Source organism: Solanum stenotomum, unplaced genomic scaffold (assembly GCF_019186545.1).
Source record: "Solanum stenotomum isolate F172 unplaced genomic scaffold, ASM1918654v1 scaffold33168, whole genome shotgun sequence".
NCBI classification, from domain to species: Eukaryota; Viridiplantae; Streptophyta; class Magnoliopsida; order Solanales; family Solanaceae; genus Solanum; species Solanum stenotomum.
Genome location: NW_026032317.1, coordinates 10,803 through 17,753, shown reverse-complemented (window position 1 = coordinate 17,753; position 6,951 = coordinate 10,803). Strand labels below are relative to the sequence as shown.

The 6,951-nt window shown below is 33.3% G+C and overlaps 1 pseudogene; it reads left to right on the top strand.

The window, feature by feature from the left end:
• The first annotated feature begins 4,261 nt into the window (after positions 1-4,261).
• LOC125852270 (uncharacterized) lies at positions 4,262-5,592 on the top strand (annotated as a pseudogene).
• Positions 5,593-6,951: the final 1,359 nt, after the last annotated feature.

The window sequence follows — 6,951 nt, the reverse complement described above, 5'->3', positions numbered from 1 at the left end:
ATTTTTATAGCTCTCACATTATTTAAGCATTTAATTTAATTATGACACTATGATTCCTATAAATTAATACTATATTATACACTTCATACAATAAAAACTACCAACTCGTGGACGCCTAATTATTAGTATTAGCTAATTAATCTAGCAAAGCCTATGCATTTTACTGCATAAAATAATTTTAAGGGACAATAATGGTGATAGTTCTAAAGTATGGACAGTTAATTATATGAGTCGAATATCGAATTAATTAAAAATGGGATGGATCTGAAGATCACAACTCACAAGTTAGCAAAACCCTAATTAGCAATTAGAGAGGTGGGGGCCAAAATAACAGTCAACAAAAATCCATCCAAATCATACTATTATTGGGAAAGATAAATCATATTGCAAAAACAATTATTGCCTGCACCATCCACTACATCAAAAATATCATTAGTGGTAATTAATTAACGGAAATAACTTAATTACCATTTAATATTTATTTTTAGCGATAATTAGCATTCTTTGTGTATGTCTCTAGAGCTTTTAGCAACTTTGATTCTAATGACACTTAACTAATATCAGTAAAGACTTTAGTATTCTTTAGTAATGTCTATATTTATTGCTGCTAAAAGTTATTTTTTGTAGTGACTCAATAGATTTTTTTTCTTCTAAACAGTTTACAAAGTAATCATAATTAACTATTTAGACTTTGGATTTTAAACACTTCTTATTTAAAAGTAATAATATTTTTAATGTTTCCAACAAAGACATTTATTGAGACTTATTATTCAATCACAATTCTTTTCCTAATTGTCAAAATTAATTTCATATGAAGTTTAAGAAAATAAAAAAAAATTTAAAAAAATTTAAATAAAGAATATATCAAAATATTTCTTAATTTTGTAGTCTTAGAATTAAGCAACTGTTAAAAGCTCTCTTGAACTTTAAACAATTCACTTATTTTGTACTTTGAAAAAAAAAAGGCTTATTATTTCTCAAAAAAAAAAAGGCTTATTAATTCACTTATTTTGAACTGTGAAAAAAATCTCAATAGTTTACTTATTTTGAAATTAAAGGAGTAAGACAAACAAATTGAAAACTATGTGACAATTAATACTTCTTCTGTTCAACAACTATTAACTTGACACATATCTTAAAAAAACAACAAATAATAGGGATACTATTACTTTATAATCTTATGAATACATTAATAGCAGGAATAAAACGACTACAAAATGGGTAAATATTTTTTAAAATTGGACAAATATTATTGAACATATATTTTTAGTATAATGAACAAGTAAAAATAAACAAAATGTTAAAATGGTGGATTAAAAAGATACTTCTTATATCCTTATTATACCCTTAATTAATTAATTTTGAAAAATATAAAACTTTTTGAAAATCTTAAATTTTTAGTGTGTCAATTCAAAAGTCGGCGAGTGGTTGTTGATAAGAGGGAATGATAAATTAATGAATTAGTGGGGACAAGATGTCGGAAAGGTGGCGTGGGAGTTGTCCCCACGTGTTAACACAAAGACCAATAATAGATCTTCTTTCCGACAATCCCTCTTCGTTCAGTTCATGAATCATTATTATCATCATCATCTTCCCATTTCTGGGGTCCGTACGAGGCTCCTTCTCCATGTGATCTGCACGTGGACTTGACCCACCTTCTACTTCTCTTCTTCCCATCCAATCATTGATTTCTCATCTTCTTCTTTTTTTTTCCTTCTAAATCATATAGTCATTCATAATAATAATATATTCAATATAGTTCATAAAATAAATTATTGATATAATATATCATAAATATAATAAATTATACGTGAAATAAATGATAAAAAATGAATAAATAAATCTTTAGTTATTCAGACTTTATCCTTACATCATATATATATATATATATATATATATATATATATATATTGGTAGAGTTATAGCCACCCCAGGGTGTCCAACTGGACATTCTTCATTAGAAAATTACTTTATATATATATATGTCAATTTTACATTTAAAGGATATATATTTAATGTAATTGGATACTCTTAACAATAGTTATGTCTTTAAAGTAGTGGTAATTAATGAGTGCTCATTTGAATGAAGGAGTTCCGAGTTTGAACCCCAATATAGCACAATATTTTTATTTTATTTTAACATCCATACACCATTACTTTTGAACACACTTAATAAAAGTTTTGACTGCACCACTGATTACACCTCAAAAGATGATTTTGGACAATATTTCCTTTCATTTGGTATAGTTAAATTCTTGGGGTGTATGTTATAAATTCATGATCTAATTTTACATTAAGATCAAATATAAGCATTGAGGAAATCAGACTATTGTGGCGTGGAAATTAGCCCCTCAAAACTCCCACATCGGTGAAAAGGCCTCTATAAGACCTCTTTAAAACGTTTGAACAANTTTTTTTTTTTTTTATTTTTCTTTCTAAATCATAAAGCCATTCATAATAATAATATATTCAGTATAGCTCATAAAATAAATTATTGTATACATATGTTAATTTTACATTTAAAGAATATATATTTAATGTAATTGGATACCCTTAACAATAGTTATGTCTTTAAAGTAATGGTAATTAATGAGTGCTCATTTGAATGAAGGAGTTCTGAGTTTGAACCTCAATATAGCACAATATTTTTATTTTATTTTAACATCCTTACTTTTGGACACACTTACTAAAAGTTTTGACCGCACCACTGATTACACCTCAAAAGATGATTTTGGACAATATTTCCTTTCATTTAGTATAGTTAAATTCTTGGGGTGTATGTTATAGATTCATGATCTAATTTTACATGATATTAGAGTAAGATCAAATGTGAGCTTTGAGGAAATCAGACTATTGTGGCGTGGAAATTAGCCCTCAAAACTCCCACATCGGTGAAAAGGCCTCTATAAGACCTCTTTAAAACGTTTGAACAATCCTCCTCTTTTTGAGTTCGCTTTTGAGAGAATTTTTTTCTTTCTTTTTCTTAGAGATTATCTTTTTCAAATGATTCTCGACTCAAAACTAAATATATGTTTAGATCTACGCATATAAAAATATATTATACATTTATATAGAGATAGAATTATTATATACTCCTATAATATAATATTTTTTTAATCCCTTCATTTAAATTTCTAGGTTCGTGAGAAGATAGATCTATTCATTGGCACAATATACCACTGATGATAATCATTGGTTTTTATATACATTGTTCCTGCTGCGTGCAATTTTTTGCTCTATTCGGTTTATCTTATAAACAATACATTGGTAACATTCATGGATATGGAGCAATAATGCTGAATACACTGCTTTGGTGTGGAAAAAAAAATCTATATTGCTACTATTGGCGTAAAACCATTCACTTCCATGGCATCGATTCAATACAGCAATAAGCAGAAGAAGAAATTGGAAAGAAGAGATGTAAAGAAGAATAGCAAAGAGAAACAAGTCTTCTCAGATATTTCGGAGATCCCTAAGAAGCTTTGATCTTTGTCTAGAGATGAGGTGGAACAATCTGGACTCTTCATCACAAATGAGAAGGATTGAATTTTGTCCATCTGATTTAGTAACACCTGTACATACTCAGCCCATTCTAGAAAAACTTTGCTCACGTGATTAGCACGTTGAGGAATATAAGTTTGTTAGATTAGTTATAGAGTAGACAAATAAAGAAAGGACATGTGGATATTGAGTTTTTCTTTTATTATTAGTTTTATGTAATACTTGTATATATACAGGTTTAGAGATGAATGAAAGCATCAGAAAATTTCCCAAATATTTTCTTTTCATTCTTTCATGGTATCAGAGCAGTAGCTCGATCCAACCTCTTCTCTCACAAATTTACATTATTCATCACTGATCTATAATACAAAATGGATCAAGAGAAAGATGATGAAAATCAGGTGTTGAACACATCTACTGTCTCAAAGACCACCACGATCGACATCAATCATCCATATCATCTACACTCTTCAGATTCGCCTGGAATGAATATCATCAGCTCTACTTTTGACGGGAAGGGATTCCCAGGGTGGAGGAGGGCAGTGTTAATAGCACTCTCAGCCAAGAAGAAGCTTGGCTTCATAAATGGAGGATGCAAAGCTCCAGGTCTCGAAACAGCAGAGTATGAACAATGGAGTTGTTGCAACGATATGGTGATCTCATGGCTGCTGAATTCACTTTCCAGAGAAATTGGAGACAGCGTAATCTACTCCAAAACAGCCAAGGAGATCTGGGATAGCCTGGAAAACAGATTCGGAAGATGCAATGGAGCAAAGATGTATCACCTGCAAAAGGAGGTATCAAGCTTAGTACAAGGTACAAGTGATATAGCAAATTACTTCACTAAACTTAAGAGGCTATGGGATGAATTGGATTCTCTTAATGTCATTATATCTTGTACTTGTGTGTGTGTATGCGAGGGTAAGGGAAAGTTGGTTAAATCACTGCAAGATCAGAAACTAATGCAGTTTCTGATGGGGCTAAACGACATCTACGCTCAGGCAAAAGGGAACATCCTGATGATGAGCCCTTTGCCAAGCATTGATGTTGCATACTCCCTTTTGTTGCAAGATGAGAACCAACGAGAGGTTTATGTCAATGCAAACCCCTTAACCAACTCAGCAGCTTTTATGGCAACAACACAAGGCAAGTGGAATCACAGAAATGGTAACCAAATGATGAGAGGAAACACTCAATCACAGAAGTATGATAATGGGGAACAAAGGAACGCAAGATCAGTCCAAAGGTTCAGGTCAAGGAAGACTAAGTACAATCCTAATGTTACATGCACTTACTGTGGAAAAACAGGACATGTACATGATAATTGCTACAGGCTCATTGGATACCCTGATGATTTTGAATTTACTAAGACAAGAGAAACTCAGGGAACAGTGAAGGCAAATGCAGTCACAACTGAAGGAAAATCTGAAGCATTCCAGAACACACAAGAGGATACAGCCTACAACAATTACAACCAGTACATGAGCAAAGAACAATACACAAATCTGGTACAGCAGGTTACAAAAGATGTTCTGAAGGAGAATAGGACAGCACCAACCACTGGTTTTAATGGAAATGCCATTGCTGGTACCATTCTGAGGAACTCCAGCTCATGTTTGTCACTTATTAATTCTTGTACATGGATAATTGATTCCGGTGCTTCAGAACATATGTGTTTTGATCCCAATTCTTTTCTATCACTCACTCCCCTTCCTGTGCCTTTAACTCTCACTTTGCCTAACTCTTTCAGGATCATTGTGACTCATACAGGAAGTGTCTCTATTCTTCCAAATTTGACTCTGAAAAATGTTTTATATGTACCTGTTTTCAAGCATAATCTGATATCTGTACACAGGTTATCAAGTCAAGTTAAATATGATGTGTTATTTACTCCTAGTGGTTGTGTGTTACAGGACCCTTTAATGAAGAGCATTCAAGCTTTTGGTGATGTGAATGAGGGATTGTACCTGTTGAAGTCTTCTAGTATTAGGTCTCAGTTTGTTTCTAATGCTAATGTAGTTTCAATTCCACAAGGAAATAGTTCCATTCCTAGTTCAGGATCAGTTCCTTTTTCTTTTTCTGCAAATGTAGTCCCTTCTGTTGATCTTTGGCATGTAAGGTTAGGGCATTTGCCCTTTTCTGCAATGAGAAAATGCAGTTTCATTAATTTCCCTTCTAAATCTGAGCATGTTTGTGATATTTGTCCTAAAGCTAGGCAGACTAGACTCACTTTTCCATTAAGTGTTATTCATTCTACCAAGCTATTTGAACTGATCCACATTGACACTTGGGGCCCATACAAATCACCCACTTACAATGGTTTTAGATACTTTCTTACTATAGTTGATGATTATAGTAGAGGTACTTGGACCTTCTTGTTAAGTTCTAAGAGTAATGCTTTTCCTACTCTCAAGGAGTTTCTAGCTATGATAGAGAGACAGTCAAGTGCATTAGGTCTGACAATGCACTAGAATTGGGAACAGGTATTCAAGAGGCTTCCTTTCTTAAGTCTCAAGGGATTTTGCATCAAACTTCATGTGTTGGAACTCCACAACAAAATGGTGTTGTGGAGAGAAAACATAGACATTTATTGGAATTAGGAAGGGGACTGATGTTTCAGTCTCACTTACCTATTGATTATTGGGGAGATTGCATATTAACAGCTACATATTTGATTAATAGGTTGCCATCCAAGGTATTACATGGCAGAACACCATATGAAGTCCTTTTTGGTAAGCAGCCTAACTATGAATTTTTGAGAAGTTTTGGATGTCTATGCTATGCTTCAACTCAATCTCAACACAGAGGAAAGTTTGAACCAAGGGCAACAGCTTGTGTCTTCCTAGGTTATCCACAAGGTAAAAAGGGCTACAAGTTGTTAGAGCTCAACACTAAGAAAGTTTTTGTTTCCAGGGATGTTCACTTCCATGAGAAGCAATTTCCTTTTGCCTCTAACAAATCTTATCACTCTCTTCCTCCAATTTTCTCACATCACAATTCTACTCTAGATACCTCAGAATCTGTCTTTTGTCCTTCACCCTCTCCACAAACTCATGCACCTCCTGATATTACATCCCCAGATATTGAGACACCTTCTCCCATCAGTCCCAGTGTCAGCAGTCCGGCCTCTTCTTCCCCTTCTTCTTCTCCTCTCATCACTGAAGGGAGAACTCAAAGAGTACGACATAAGCCAAGTTATCTAGAGGACTACTATTGCAATAACATCCAACTGACTGATGTTACCAATGCATGTTTTGTCCACCCTAGTACGCCCACTGCTTTCTCTTTTACCTCTTTGTCCCTTCCAAATCAGCATATGTTTCACTCTATTTCTGATGTAGTTGAACCTAAGAGTTTTGCCCATGCTTCTCAACATGCTGGCTGGAAAGCAGCAATGGATGCTGAATTAGAGGCTCTTGCACTGAATCACACTTGGGACATCTTACAATT